Source organism: Papaver somniferum, unplaced genomic scaffold (assembly GCF_003573695.1).
Source record: "Papaver somniferum cultivar HN1 unplaced genomic scaffold, ASM357369v1 unplaced-scaffold_65, whole genome shotgun sequence".
Lineage (NCBI taxonomy): Eukaryota > Viridiplantae > Streptophyta > Magnoliopsida > Ranunculales > Papaveraceae > Papaver > Papaver somniferum.
In genome coordinates this window covers 4,875,144-4,891,911 of record NW_020649304.1, presented here as the reverse complement: position 1 = coordinate 4,891,911, position 16,768 = coordinate 4,875,144, and positions in this window count along the sequence as shown.

Below are 16,768 nucleotides of genomic sequence, written 5' to 3'. Positions count from 1 at the left end.
AAATCAGAATTTGGAAAAACTTATACTTTTCAAATTTTGTCTTTGAAATAATCGGAAGTTAAATTAGTTACCAAAACTTCCGAATATACCACACAAATCATTGTCATTTGAACTTGTCTAACTTAGTTACCCAAACAAATTTCCGAATGTACAACAAAAATCATTGTCATTTATCTGCTCTTCTTTACTTTACGACCGTGACTACCTCCCAGTCCTGCACGACCACGGGTTTGAGCACCTTCAGTTGGAGCAGCTTCAGTTGGAGCAGCTTCAGCGCTCGATGAAGCTCGAGTTCTTTTACCCGTCTTTGATACTGCCACCTTGGGCTGATGCCTCTTCGTGACTTTCTCCCCAAACTGGGCAGCATAATCTTCGTTATCCATATTATCAACTAGATCTCTAGCCTCTTTGATCTTCTCAGCTGGCATGGGATCTCCGCTCTTCAGGCATGCAGTTAACATTTTGGAAACACGCTTGAACCTATTCACCTGTTTTTTATACGTAATGACATAACATCAAACGGTAATTACCTAAGATTTATAGGAATAATATAAAATGAACAAAAATATAAGAACACGCACCAGTCTATCATAACCAGCTGGTTTGTCTTTGATGATACAATTATAACTTGAACCCGCCGCAGTAGTGTTGGATTTGATTTCACGGATAACCAAAGGATGTGATACCTTGTTATACCAACTCATATAGTCTGGAGAATTTTCATCACCTCGGGTGGTTCGTCTACCAGTGTCGATAATGAAGTCATTCCTCTTATCCCAGTTATCAAGAACAGTAGGTGGGCCTGTGTGAACAATCGTGAGATTATCACCACTAGAAGAGCACAACTCCAACTCCAATTTGTAGTAATCCCCCATTTTCTCCACAGGTTGTGTTGTATATACCCGTGTTGTCGCATCACCCTAGAGGGGTTATACATCACATATCCTGTGGGGTGCCACAACGGTCCAAAATAAAGGGACAAGTCCGACCGAACATTTATATGCCCACTGGATCGATCTTCCTTGTATGGATCAAAGCATACGTGAGGCCTTCAATTGGTCCAAAATCTCCCTCATGCGAATCAACTGCTGCTCTTTTGTCCTAGAACGGTTGTCTTCAAATATATACTTTGTTCCTCTAGGAGTACCTTTGCACCACCCCGGGTTCTCTCCGGCCAACTTCAGGATAGGGAAGTGGTCATAGATCCATGCCTATATACATAAGAAACCAAGTTTTAGTAAATAGATTGTGTATATTCGGTAGTAATTTCCAAACTTTATTTCCGATTATATATAATCGGAAATAAAACTGAATACCTATCCGCCGAATACCAAACATTCGGAAATAGAGATGGATCATTTCCTACCGAATATGCGTCATTTGGAGTTCAGTAACCTATAGTTTTTCTGGCCTGTATATTCGGTAGTAATTTCCAAACTTTATTTCCGATTTATATAATCGGAATAAAACTGAATACCTATCCACCGAATACCAAACATTCGGAAATAGAGGTGGATCATTTCCTAACGAATATGCGTCATTTGGATTTCAGTAACCTATATTTTTCTGGCCTGTATATTCGGTTCTAATATCAAAAGAATATTTCCGATTGTATATAATCGGAAACAAAGTAAGTACCTAACCACCGAATACCAAACATTCGGAAATAGAGATGGATTTCCTACCGAATATGCGTCATTTGGAGTTCAGTAACCTATAGCTTTTCTGGCCTGTATATTCGGTTCTAATATCAAAAGAATATTTCCGATTGTATATAATCGGAAAAAAGTAAGTACCTAACCACCGAATAACCAACATTCGGGAAAAGAGATGGATAATTTCCTACCGAATATGCGTCATTTGGAGTTATGGATATGCATCATATGTATTGTCTACTGAATAACTATAGAGTGAGTTATAGAGTTAAAGAAAAAACCTGCAATAGAGCCACATTCCCGGCAACTTGGCAGGTTCCTAGCCTCGAAGCCTTTCTCAACTCTTCCATCAAGAATGCTAGGCATGCCGTGCCCCAAGAATAGTCACCGACTTCATGGAGAGGATCCAAAAGTTGTATAAGGTTGGCGTCGATCCGGTTGCCAGAAGTATTGGGGAATATGACACATCCCAATACACAAAGGAGATATGCGGTGGCAGCGTGGTTCACTTGCTCATCAGTTAACGTTCCATTCTTTTCCTTCTCCAAGGTGCCTCGAAACATATTCATCAAAGCTGTAATGTTGATCTGTCTTGTTCTGTAACTTGCATGCCTCCTAAACTCTGTGTTGTTGTCTCTTCATCCCAACCTAAGCACTTTTTAGTTAGAGCATAAAGTTGTGCCCAACTTAACTGCTTTGTGTAGTTAAACTTCACAGCTGTGCCTTGGTCGGGAAGGTTAAGAATCTGCACAACATCATCCGGAGTAATCGTCATCTCCCCAAACGGCATATGGAAAGTATCGGTCTCAGGATACATTCTCTCCACGAACGCCGATATGGCCACACGATCATGTTCCAACAATGAATTCTCGGCGGCATTAGCTAACCCCGAGTTGGCAACAATTGACTTGAACCTTTCACATTCACCGGATAAAGGCCACGCAAGCATTTTTGTTGGTGCGGCGGTAGGTTTGAGTAGACGGACCGCATCTTGATGATCCTATTAAAGTACATAAAAAATTTAATACAAATATTACGATATAACACATAGACAATACATTAATAAAAAATAGTAATTTTATTACCTCGGTTTCGTATATTTCTCTGGCCCATGAGTCTTTGTATCCAAATAGCAATTTTCCTCCATCCGCCGGTAGCCCAAGGATTGTGCCTGCTAGAATACCCTTCTTCTTCAAGTGCTGAGGGACAAGATGTGATGCTTTCTTAGCAATATCCTTCTTTACACCATCTTTTCCTTTTTTGGCTTTTTGGGTACCACTTGGTTGTCCTTCTTCTTCTACTCTTGGCACTGGATCAACTGGTTCAATTTCATGGTGGGGTGTAACTTGTGGAGCAGTTGGTTCTGCACTTTGTTGAGCGGCTTGTTCAACACTTGGTTGCACCCCTTGTTCACTGCCTTGTTGTTCTACACTTTGTTCAGCACTTGGTTGCACTCCTTGTTGACTGCTTTGTTCTTGTAAGCTTTGTTGAGCACTTGAATTATCTTTGGCGCTCCTTTCCCTCCTAGCACTAGCTGTCACTTTCTTCCTCCTTTCTCGACTTTGTCTAAACAACAAAGAAAGGAACAATATTTACAAACTATACAATCGGAAGACAAAGTATGGAAATATAACCCGAATGACACATTCGGACGTAAAAGACACATACTGTTCCCGAATACAAAACAATCGAAATATAACTAAACATGTTTACAACCGAATATGCATCAATTGGAGTTCAGAAGCTGTAAATTTTTCATCCTACACAATCGGAAGACAAAGTACATCTATAACCCGAATGTACAAATTCGGAAGTAAGAAGACACATATTTTTTCCGAATGAAAAACAATCGGAATATAAACATGTTTACAACCGAATATTCATCAACTGGAGTTCAGAAACTCTAAAATTTTATCCTACACAATCGGAGGTATAAAACATTATATTGTCTTCCGAATAAATACTGGCCCCAAAATGGGATTTTTCCTATATCAGAAATTTTGAGATTTTTTCAATATTATACATTCGGTAGTGAGTGTTCTTCCGAATACTTGTGTCTACTTAAATATATTCGGTAGCCAAAAAATTCATTAAACTACCGATTATTAGCAGTTTGTATCCAGGAAGATATGGCCACCAATATTTGGCAGATAATCATCAAATCTTTCTCCCGAATACTGTCGATGTTCTTGAGAAATGAAGAACACGACTACATTCGGAAGTAAATGAGCATGAATATCGTCCGAATCTGGATAAATAACCGAAAACCCTAGAAATTTTTTTTTCTCGATTCGACGAATTAAAGCGAAATAAACACCAAAAATGATAGATTCTTACCTAATTGGGGCCATTTGAAGTTGACGAAGTGTTTGACTATCAGAATCGCCACCACCGACTACATTGTCGGGTACTTGTTCTTCGCGTTCTTCTTCATTTGCAGCAAGAATTTCTTTATTTCTTGCTAAAATCCCAATCTTTGGATCGATACCCCGAGCAACATTTTTGGTTCTAGGTCTGTGGGTTTCATTTCCCTTATCCATTGTTTTATAAACGAATCGACGATGTTTTGATTTTACGATTCGCGGCGATGTTTCGGTTGAACGAGGAAAGTTTTTTTTCTTCCACAATCGGAAGATATGAAACTGGAAGAAGAAGAGTTGAAATGAGTAGAATTTTTTTTGATTTGGTTTTTATACGGTTTTACCGGAAGGGCATTTATGTAACTTCAATATCATATAGGGTACCCCTTAACTAGAGTCTTTGGATGGGTATAAATTGATGGCCCCTAAATCCTTTTGAGTGGCCCCTAAAAACGCGAGGTTATATATCCTAATTTAATTGGGGGTCCCAAAAAATAATCAGGGGCCTCCCATTAGAGGAAAAAAAAGGTCATTAAAATCTAATTTGAGTCACCCTTTAACCAAAATATTTTTAAATGGTTAAACTGTCCCTGAATGATTAGTATTAAAACTTGATCAAGTTAAGTTAATTAGTGGGGTTAGATTATGTTAGATTAAAATCAAATTTTAGAATCATTTTTTTTTTTTGTGAGTTGAGAAGAAGAAGAAGAGGAGGTTTTAGAGGAAAAAATAGGGATTTTAGAAATGAGTAATTCAAGTAGGGGAAATGATGTTGGGAAGGTTCAAGCAACAAAGATGATTGTGTTCATGGTAAGATTATCTTAAATTCTCTCATGGATTGGATATATGTCACAACACAGAGAAAGAGTCGTTAATGTCGAGGGATGTATACCTCAACGACTCTATAAAGTCGTCAATGTATTGACACCAAAAATGACGACTCAAACCTGCAACTTTTCCAGGTTATGAACAATCGTCAGGGTAATATGATATACCCTGACGACTCTTAGCTTGGGTCAGAAAGAGTCGTTATTTTGTGTGTTTATACCAAGACGTCTCTGAAATTTTTTGGGACAGAGAGGCTGTTTGTTTTTCACGTGGGGTCGTTAACGTTTAAAAAAGGGTCGTTCATAGAGATCGTCATAGGTTTCTATATTATGTTAACGACTCTAATCTAGGGTAAAAAATATGAAAACCAGAAATATGGTCGTTATCTTGATCATCATATACCCTAACGATTTTTTATGGTCTCTACATGCATATGAAAAATCGTTAGGGTTTAGGCTTGTCGAATTGACGACCCTTTTACTGTAACTAAAATTTTTCGGGTGAATTTTTTTTTTCTTTTCTTGGAGTCGTTAATGGTGGAGAAGAGAAGAGTCGAGAGGGTGAGAGGGGAGGGAGTGATTTTTTTGTTTAGAACTAGAAATGAATTGGGACTTAGGATTAAGGGTTAATAGGTTTTTAAGATTAATTTTTAGTGAAGGGTAAAATAGTATTTTCACAAAATTTTAATACACCCCTGAAAAATTTGGGGTGCAAATAAAATGGATGAGGCCCCTAATTGTTTTTTGGGCCCCCAATTAAACTAGGTTATATATAGTGAAAACTACAGTGAGACCCATTCTCCCAGATTTTTCCACTGAAAAACCCACGGACAGAAAACTTCAGGCGCGCCCCCATTTTTGGGGAAAAAATTACTCCCAAACCCATATTTTCTAAAATTAGGTTTCAGTCTTGCAAATCGAAGAGTAATGGGTGTCACTGAACTAAAATGGTGATGCTCGATGAAGTCAAATTGCAGTTTCAACTTAGTCGTGAGAATAAAGGTCGGGTTTGATTTGAAATCAGTGAAATTGAATCTGAGATGAAGAAACATGCAGAGTTGGTGATTGAAGCTGTCTCGAGAAGCTCAGGAAAATAGATGGAGATTTGGGTTTTATTTTGAGTTGTAGAAGAGGAATTGGGAGCTAGGGTTCCTGAATTGAAGAATAGGTTTGTTGCTTCGGTGATGGATTAGAAGAAGAATTGGGAGCTAGGGTTTTATTTTGAGCAGCTACACTGGGTTATTGACGGATTTAGGAGTTTATGTTACTGTCGATTAAACTGAGTTGCTTTGGTGATGGATTAGAAACGAATCGAGCAGCTACACTGGGTTATTGATGGATTTAGGAGTTGATGTTGTTGTCGATTGAACTGAGTTGATTTGGTGATGGATTAGAAACGAATCGAGCAGCTATACTGGGTTATTGATGGATTTAGGAGTTGATGTTGTTGTCGATTGAACTGAGTTGCTTCCGAGAAGAATTGGGTGATTGTTGTTGTCGTTGTGAAGATAGAGTTGCAATTCGAGATGGGTCTTGACTAAATTTTCTGGACATGGAAGAATGACTCGGGATTGAACTGTGGAAGATGGAGTTACTGAGGTAGTGGTGGTATTGAACTCATGGAGGAGATGCAGATGGATTTAACTGGGAGTTGGAATTCTCTTTCGAGTGGAGAAGGAACTCCACCATCTAGAAGTGAGGACAGAGTCGATTGTGGTTATGACTGCATTTGTGTAACTGAAATAGGAATGGTTTGTATTTGTGTTTGTTGTTGGTATTTGTTGCTGCATTCAAGTAGGTGAAAGCTGGTAATAGTGGATGGGAGTTACGGATGGAGGATAATGGTATGCGTGGGAATTATTGAAACATGAAAGAAGATGATGATGTGGTTATGTCTGCATAACATGTTATGCAGTCGTGAAAATGGTAGCATAACCTGTTACGCATCTACAAAATTTGTTGCATAACTTGTTATGCAGTCCAGAAAATGGTTACATAACACGTTATGCAATAACTTTTTTGTTACTATTGAAATCAACAAAAACAAAGACTGCATAACTTGTCATGCACCTACAGTAATATCTGCATAACATGTTATGCAGTCATGAAAATGGATGCATAACCTGTTATGCGTCTGAAAATTTGGCTACATAATGCATTATGCATCGAGAAAATAGATGCATAACCTGATATGCATCCGTAAATATGGATGCATACTGCATTATGCATCAAAGTTTTTTATGTACGCACTAAAATCAACCAAAACAATGGTTACATAACTTTTTATAGATGCATAACTTTGTTATCCAAATGCATAACTTTGTTATCCAAATGCATAATGTGTTACGCAGTGGAGAAAATGGTTGCATAATTCGTTATGCGTCTGCAGAATGTGTTATGCATCTTTTTTGGTGGCTGCATAATGGTTATGTATCAAGTTTTCGAAAATTTTGCCTAAAATGATGATCACCTCCGATTTTTTCGTGAAAAACAAAAATTTGATATTCTTGTTTGTACTCGTTGCGTAGCTCTCTTAAAAAGATTTTCAACGATATAAAATTTGTAAATTTTCAAGGCGCAAATTTTTAGATATGTTATGTCCAAGTTGCGTTGCCAATTATACCCCTGATGCATAACCCGTCATGCGGATGCATAATCCGTCATGCAGACATTTTTAATAATTTCATATAATTATGGGTGTCACAAAAAAAATTATGGGTGTCACGGTACCTAAAATTAATTGTGGGCCTGACCATGAAAATATTATTTTTTTTGGGTCTCCCCCTAATTTTTCCTATATACTACCTGCTCTATCTTCTACGTGATTGTGCGACTTCGTAGACTAATTTAAACAAGGAGAGTGTATGTGCGTTGCACGCATGCAAATGTTTCCGGGATACATAGGCAAGAGTTGTATATATACACTATATACCTGTTCTATCTTCTATCCGATTGTGCCATGGAAATGTTTTCGTAGACTAATTTAAACAAGGAGAGTGTAGTGCGTTGCACACATGCAAATGCTAGATCATCCGTATACAAAAGGGGAGAGATTTTCTAATCGCATCCTTTGGATAGGCGTCTTGCAAGGGACGACTATAGAACATGCCTTGGAATGTTGTAACTTGGAAGCCTATTTGAAATCACAGGACTTTCATCTTCTACTTTTTGCCTCTTGGGATGGAAGTTAGAACTTGGACACCACAAGACTTGCACTTATTATTAAATCTTTACAATAGAGTAATTGAATTAATTTTTAGCACAATTGTTACATACTAAATTATGGATATCGAAACGGATCATCGATATAGAAATAGAATTGAGACAAAAAATTAACATGATTTAGCCAACTTAATCTACATCTATGGTCAAAATTCTAAAATGTTGAAATATTTTTGATCTCGAGAATTTCATGATTCAAGAATGATTACATTTAAATAAAAATTCATATCTATAGAATGATAGGAAATAAACTACTAATCAAGGGCAAAGACAATGGGATGGGCAAATGAACAGATTTGCCCATTGCCATTCCACGATAGGATTGTCAAATCAAGAAAATGGATGGGCCAACACTCAAATTTGAAAGTTTGCCCATCCAGTCTCAAATTGAACCGAGAATCTCAACAAGAGACAAGCGGTCCAAATTGGGACGGTCGTCCTATCTTACATCGAGCCTCGGCCTATGTTAAGACGCTGCTCGTTTCATACTTAGCCGCTCGGTCTCAACTAAGCCGATAACGACGAGGTTAATCCAACGACTATCATCTCATTTTCTATTAATTCAATCAAGTTCAACTCCAAAATCACACCTTCTTCACCCAAAATTTCCTATAATTTCTCTTTTGTTTGTAGCTATTCTCACTCTAACCAATACCAATGCCTCCCAGAGTTCGTGTTCCCAAGCATACTCAAGAAGAGAGTTTAGCTCTATGTAGAGCTTATGTTTTTAGAACAAGAGATAGTGTTTATGGTCATTAAAATATGTCGATTAATTGTATATGACAGAATATTTTTGCAACGTTCGCATAAAAAACGGAAAACACGATGGGGCGTGATGCTCATTCCTTGTCGGCTCGTTTTTAAGTAACAAGTCACGATGTCAATCAATTCCTAAGAATGGTAGTGCAGCTTAACCTCCATAGAAGGAATGGTGAAACTGAAGCTGAACTGATACAAAGAACTCTAGCAACATGGCATTCATTTAACGGCAAACCACTCGCTCGTGAAGCTTGTTCAACATTCTTAGAGAGCTTCACAGGTGCAACCCCTTTTGCTTCCTGGATGCTCCACCGCCAGGCCATTGAATGTGGACGTTAATGAACGAGTTTTATGATTTAGTTTTAATTGAATGATAGATTAGTTTTAATCCAATGTAGTTTACGGTAATCCGATGTAGTTTGCTCTAATACAATGTAAAAATTAGAGAGTTATAATCCAATATAGTTTGTTTTATTCAAATGTAGTTTATTTTAAAATAAGAAAGCTCAAATTTATTGCGGTATTTATGGTGCAAATTCAGTAAAATTTTCATTTATTAAATAAACATAACACAAAATAACACCAAACTAAAACATAAAACATCTAGGATACCAAATTAGAACATAAAACTAAAACGACAATAAATCAATCAGTTCTTATACTTAATTAATCCACTCCACCGAAAAACACCTAGGACATTTCCAGAATTGCTTTTCATATGTCTTCTTCTGTAGAAGTGTAAAAATGCATAGAAGTCGTTCAACCGGCTTTGAGCATCCACTAATTCTCTTTGGAAAATGTTTGTATTCGTGATCTTTATCTCCACAATGTTCCCAGTATAATCACTTCTTCAATTTGGCTTTAAGTTTCAAGTTTTTGCACAATGCTGCTAACTTTTCTTCTTCTACTTTAACCTTCATATCATCATCTAGCATATGTCGTGCTTCAGTTAGAATTTTGACATTGCAAATACCTGAGCTTTTCCGATTGCGATTCAGTGACCATTCTGATGCGTGAACAACCTTCTTGTGGACACTTTGAATACATCCAAAGGCTTTTCATCATATTGTGGTCATCCATGAAACATAATGGACAAACCTGTTTTACTACTCATGATTGAATTGATTTAACATTATCAGGATTTTTATAACTCTAGTTATCTTTAAGTCCTCTATTTCAACTCATTAATAATTAGACTGATTTTCAAATCTTAAATGTAAACAATAAGCATAGATTATCAAGTGATTTGACAAAGCATAGCATATCAAATTGAATGACCAATAATTAATAAAAATCGTGTGATCGAATTAGAAATCTGTAAAAACAGTGATTAAGTGAATTGATAATAAAATTAGAGCAAATAGAATAATTAAGAAATATTACCCATTAATCATGTGTAAATAGCTTCCTCCATTGTGTTGTTTATATGAAAATTAGCTCCTCATAATAAACACTCTCTCAAAATATTGATTCACGGTTTTACAAAAGATGAGATGAAAATAAGAGAAAATAATGAAAACAGAAATTTCGCAACGTTTACAGGCGTTGCAGACTCACTGTTACAAAATTAATGTTGCAAATGTATTGTTACGAAAAACGACTGTCTTGACCAGTCTGTTCTTCGTGTTCATCGTCTTCTTCTGCAATAACAGACATTTTTCTCTGCAACTATGATTTCTTCTCCGTCTCTTTAAACTCTCCCCAATCTCTCTGTGTGTACCCTATGTGACTCATATGAACTCTATTTATACACCACAGACCTAGAATATCTTGCAAAAATATTCTTTTTCCCTCCCTGCCAGCCATAGGAATAATTCTTTTATCTGTATCTTCTCACGTATCAACTAGTAGTTCAAACTTTCCGAACACGTTAAATACACGTTTTACAGAGAGTCAAACTCTCTGTAGCCTCACGCAATCTTCCAATTATAACACAAAAAATCCTGGGAATGTTTTCTTTCCCTGTTTTTTTCCAGTCGGTGAAATATCCTTATCCTTTTCAATTCCAAAGTAATTACCACCATTGTTTACTCGAAACAGGGTGATACGAATCCAAACTGAAGAAAAATCCTAGAAAATCGACCAAAAATCTTCTCAGAAAATTACGCAGGTGAGCTGAATATTTTCCCGCCAAAAAAATGTTTTCAACTGGTGAAGAAGAAAGGTTGCCCCTATCCAAAAGCGTGGGTGCCTTTAACCACTAGGATGCCCTTATCTAACTTGTGGGTTCCTTCATCAATTTTCAGGGTGCCTTTTAATACTTTTGATCCAATTTTTATGAGAATTTTATTTCTCAAAAACACCTACAAAGACATAAAATAATACAATAAGTACAAACTTGAGCTCTAACAATATATAGAATTGAGACAAAGCATACACAAAAATGTGTCTACCATCCATTCAACGCGCTCGTGAAATGTTTTTGTACCTTCGGTTGTTAACTTTCAAAACTTGAGCTCTTCTTTGCTTTTTAGCAGGACATTTTCCTGGATTATCTTTTAATTGCACCAATCTTCCCTTTTTATTATTGTTAGTTTTTTAAAAAATTAGCACATATCTTATCAACAACAACTTCAAGTTTCTCTTCACAAAAATAGTGCAATAGCTTGGTGAGACATTTCAATTAATAAAATCTAAAATATTAGAATGAAAAGTAAAAAGATTTTTAGTGGAGAAATTGAATTATGGCGCAAGTGTTAGTGTTTGAATGGTGTGTTATTTATAGAGGGGAAAATTGTAGCCGTTAGAATCCCATCATTATCGTATCAGTTAGAGACGGTCGTCTCAATTCGATATGATCCTCGGCTCAAGTTGAGATTGGCCTCGTATCAGATTGAGACGATCGTCTCTAACTGATCGGCTTATTTTGGTACGTTAAGCGTTTCCCCACTGACAAAAACTGAGTTTGCTTATCTAGATGTGGCTCAAATATGCTCATTTGAGCATGTCCATTGGACTTTCCCAAATTAGATGATAAGAAGAAAATTAGTTAGGTTACATAATATCCAGGATCCTAAGATGTCTACTTGAGGGCTCGTGGAACATGCCTTGGAATGATGTAACTTGGAAACCCATTAAGAAAGAACGCGCAATTGGGGGATACATAAACTAATTGGGGAATATAAGTTACTATTCACATCCAATGGTGTCTGTTAAGGGATGTTTTTTGAATACGAAACTACTCTTTATAAAAATAAAAACTAAATCAAACTTAAATATTCCCCACTACCTTTCAAATATATTCTCACTCCCTTTTAAATTCTCTTTTCCTTCTCTATCGACTCCTCACTTTGAAAACGATTTTTTTTTTTACATTCGGAAATGATGAAGACCATACCGAAAATGATGAAGATCACGCCGGAAGTGATGAAGACCATGCCGGAAATGATGAAGAACATGCCATAAGCGATGAAGACCATGCCGGAAATGAATTTTTTTTTTTTTACATTGCCAGCATTGTATTAGTGATGAAGACCATGCCGGAAGTAATGAAGATCATGCCGGAAGTGATGAAGACCATGCCAAAAAATGACGCTGGCGTACTCGATAAATAACTTACAATGTCGGCATTGTAAGTTGGGAGTACCCATTTTTTTGGCATTGATTGTCGGCATTTTGTAAGTTGGGATTTGGGAGTACTCATTTTTTAACCAAATTCCTATTACCTCAAAAAAATTCCTTATACTCTCACCCAGGTGAAGTGATTTATACTAATCATTTATCAAGAAATCTAATAACTTGACTAGTTTTAATTAACATGAAATCTGATTAGTAAGGGGTAGATTAGGAATTAGTTAAAATACATGAATAACGGGCGACTCTGATTTACTATTTAAATCTCGTTTTTGTCTTTTTCCTATATCCTCAGTTAGTTTCAGTATCCCTCAATTATGCGTTCTTTAGAAACATAAAGCTTGCATCATCTATTATTTTTTGGGATAGAATCTAGAACTTGGACCCCGCAAGACTTTTTCTTGCTATTATATCGTCACAATTAATTGAGGAGGGAGGACCCATTCACATCTCTATTTTCACACTTCCTCACATTTTAGACGTCTTTTTTTTGCTAATAAATCATGAAAAATAGCTGATTTGAAGTTAATATTTTGACGATATATTCCTCTTATGCAGCTCTACGTTCTTGCCAAAAATCAGCACATTTTAAAACGTATAACACCACCATCTACTACTTTAAAAATTAAAATTGATGGATTGTGAGGTTTGGTATTTCAGAATGTACTCATTTTTTGTAAGAGTAACATATTCCCAATATATTAGCTTCAAATCTGCTACTGTTTAGGATTTATTAAGAAAAAAGACGTACAAGATGTGAGATTGTGTGAAAATTGAAGTGTGGGTGGATAGTTCCTCTTAATTGAGTGATTTAATATCTAGTGCATTTGTTACATCTCATATAATAAAAAAATTATTGGCTCATGATGTACTTGGAAGTTGGAACCTAGTATAATACAAATTTTCTTAGGATGTCTCTTCCACCAACAGACCATTTTAATTTCGAAACTCCAACCAACATAAGAATACACTTGGATTGGACAAAGGTATTTGTATCGATAGCCGACCCTTCAAAATATAATACTCCTTCCGTACTAGTTTAGATGTCAAAATTGGGGATTTTTTTTGTCCTAAAATACTGGCTATACTTCATATTTTTCCACCTTTTATCCTGATTTGTCCCTAACTTGGAATCATGTCATAACATGAAAAATTGTGTATTTCAATTTTCAAGACACTTTTAAATACTTTTCTCTATATATTTCCTTTAATTTGAATTTTTCCAACTAAACAACAAAAACCTAGACATCTAAAAACTGCGAACATTAAATACTAACCTAGGATAATTGTGGAAAAAAACTATATCTTTGTGTTTCTTAATATTTATGCAAAATACTATTTTGGCATCTAAATTAGGACGGAGGGAGTAATTAATTGACCCCTTTCATTAAAAAATTCAAAAGATGAAACCAAGAGAGTGACAATCAGTGATGTAGTTGTATATCTTGATACTTCACTATATTGTATATATATTTTTAATACGCTGTGGATTCTTTTAAAAGAAAAATTGAAACCTGAAAAATTCACCGTGGATTATTTGAAAAAAAATGTTAAAACTTGATACCGTGGAAAAATATAGTCTTGCCTTTTGCATAAATTCAAAGGTGTAACATTTTGTTCCAGGTTACGTATTAATATGCAGCCATCAGTCGTATCATACACTATAACAAACCCTCAAATAAAATGGTTTGTTCACCGCGTCTCAACTTGAGACGACCGCGTTATCCAGGGGAGAACGGCCTCATCTAGGCCGACACTCGGCTCATACAAAGACGAGTGTCCTTGTTTGAATCTCAATGACTATTCTCATCCAACGGTTCTAATTCTACTTCCTATAAAGATACACAAATTTCAACTTCAAAATCACACCTTCTCCACGTTATACACCGACAACTTCTAATAATTTCATCCCAATATTAATATTTTAATCTCAAACTTCTAAAAACTTCTCAACCTTAATCTTTCAATCTCAAACACCTCATTAATTTCACCTCCATCTTAGAGAAAAAACTCTCAAAACAAAAAAATGGCAACCCTATTAGAAACACAAAATAATTCATCACAAAGAGTTCGGGGTCTAAATTTTAGTCTGGATGAAGATAATTGCAGAAGTTACGTAGCATTTACTCTTGATGGCGTCCAACAGCCACATCATACTCTTTGAGGGAACATTTTATACAATTTTATCAGGAAACTGGGAATCCAAAAACTGTGATGCTTCCTGGTTGTCATATCGTTTTGGTACGGTTAGCAGAAACCTGAACAGTTAGGTAGCTTTGATGATGCAAATGAACCGACAAAGAGGAAGCGACTATACTGATGTCGATGTGATAAGTTGTATTTCAAATTCTTTAATTGATTTTGAAATCTTTTATCAGTTTATTGTAATAGCTAATTTATATATTGGTAAAACTGTATCAACGGAAAACTCGAGAGGAAAGACAAAGAACAAGAAGTTCGAGTTTCAAACATGAAGCATGCTTCCACATCCTCAGAAAGCTGAACCGATATACCCCCGATATGTTGGATGGATATGTTATACCAAGGAATCCCCTTACGAGACCGGAGGATCCCAACGGGGTGGATCCCAACAAGGTTCTCAAGGTTATCCTTATTCTTCACCAGAAACAAACTTAAACCCTCACCCCGTGGATCAGTACATGATGGTTCTAATCTGAATGTTAATGGAAAAACTGATAAATGGGATGGAGTAAAAAAAAAAACTCATAAAGGAATCTCAAGATGCTGCACAATCATTAACTTTAGAATTTCAGCTTCAAGATTTTTTTGAAAAACAAGAAAGGAATGAAATTGTCAAAATAGTTGAGCGTAAGAAAATATCTTCGGAAATGAAGAAAAATCGTAAGGTAGTTGAATAATATTTTTAATGCACACATGAAAGGAATAATGTGAAATGACGAGGGTACCCAAGTATAGAACTCAATGGAATCTCATCAGACATATCTTCATTCGAGCAAATAGAACTTGAAGAGAGTGTTTCTTTCAAACAAGTATCTTATAGTACGTTAACTGAGTCTTTCGATATTTTTCACTTTTGCTTAATCTTACCTTGACCCATGTCTTATAAGTTGGATCACTCCAAACACAGATTGTTAGATCTTTTCATATTTTCCTGCTCTGATACCAATTGAAATGATGAGGGTACCCAAGTACACCACAATCTTTTGGTTTCAACTTATAAGTCTGATATCTTAAGTGATCATCTATAGACAAAGTCGAGACAATACAACTTCAAGATATTCACTTGATAATAGTTACTATCGAAAACCGATTTACTATAGGATCAATATCAAGTGATTAGGATTAACGTACAAGTGTATTTACTTTTAATTATAATAAAACAATTATAATTGTGGAACATAAAAGTAAATGGCACTGCAAGATTTTGTTAACGAGGAAACCACAAATGCAGAAAACCCCGGGACCTCGTCCAGTTTTGAATACTATCAGAATTAAGCATCTATACAAAGAACAAATCCAACTTCGTATAGTTGAGACCAAGTAATCCACATATAATTACTTAGTTCCCTCAGTATTGCTGCGCCTACAACCGTCTGGCCAATGTACGTGAATCCCAAGACAAATATCACTATCTTGAGTTGCTTTACTGATGTAAAGTCTTAAGCACTCAACTCCTTTTGATCGTATTTGTTAGAGCAAAGCTCGGATGTACCCACCTAGCGTTGGTATGTCAAGTTTGGTTGTCATATTTTAGTATCAAAATCCATCTAGAGTCACTTTATTAAATACTAGAGTCAACTTCGTTTAGGTTAGACTACAAAGTCTAGGAATGTTGAGACATACAAGTATTACTCCGAAGACCTGAATAATGAGAAGAAGTAACGACTGCAACGAAGACATCATCCTTCCTCTTGAGGTTAGTAATATTGACTTGATCTTGTTTCCATTCCTAAGTATCTCTCAAGTCGTATTATATTGAAAACATTACATGCGAAGCTGTATATTTATAATACTCTAGTGATTAGAATTGGTCATATCATTATGATAAAAGTGTCAAGGAATTTATTGAATTACGAAGTATAAACACTTATCTTTTGGAACTTCGTAAATATGACATCAACATAATCTATGTATTTATTTACTTGATTATGTGTAAGATATAGGTGTGACTTCATCATAGAAAACTATGTATTATTACATTGGTTTAAGAAAGTGGATGTATAAACTTGGTTCATAATCGAAAGGGAAATCATGATTTGTCCGGTTCTTTATTGAATATCTTTTGGATGACCAATACAAGATGACAAGGTAGAACCTATCTTAACTTATGTTGAGAACAGAGGTATAATCGGTCATAGCCTATAATGTGTAGCATGTTGTAATCGGTCAC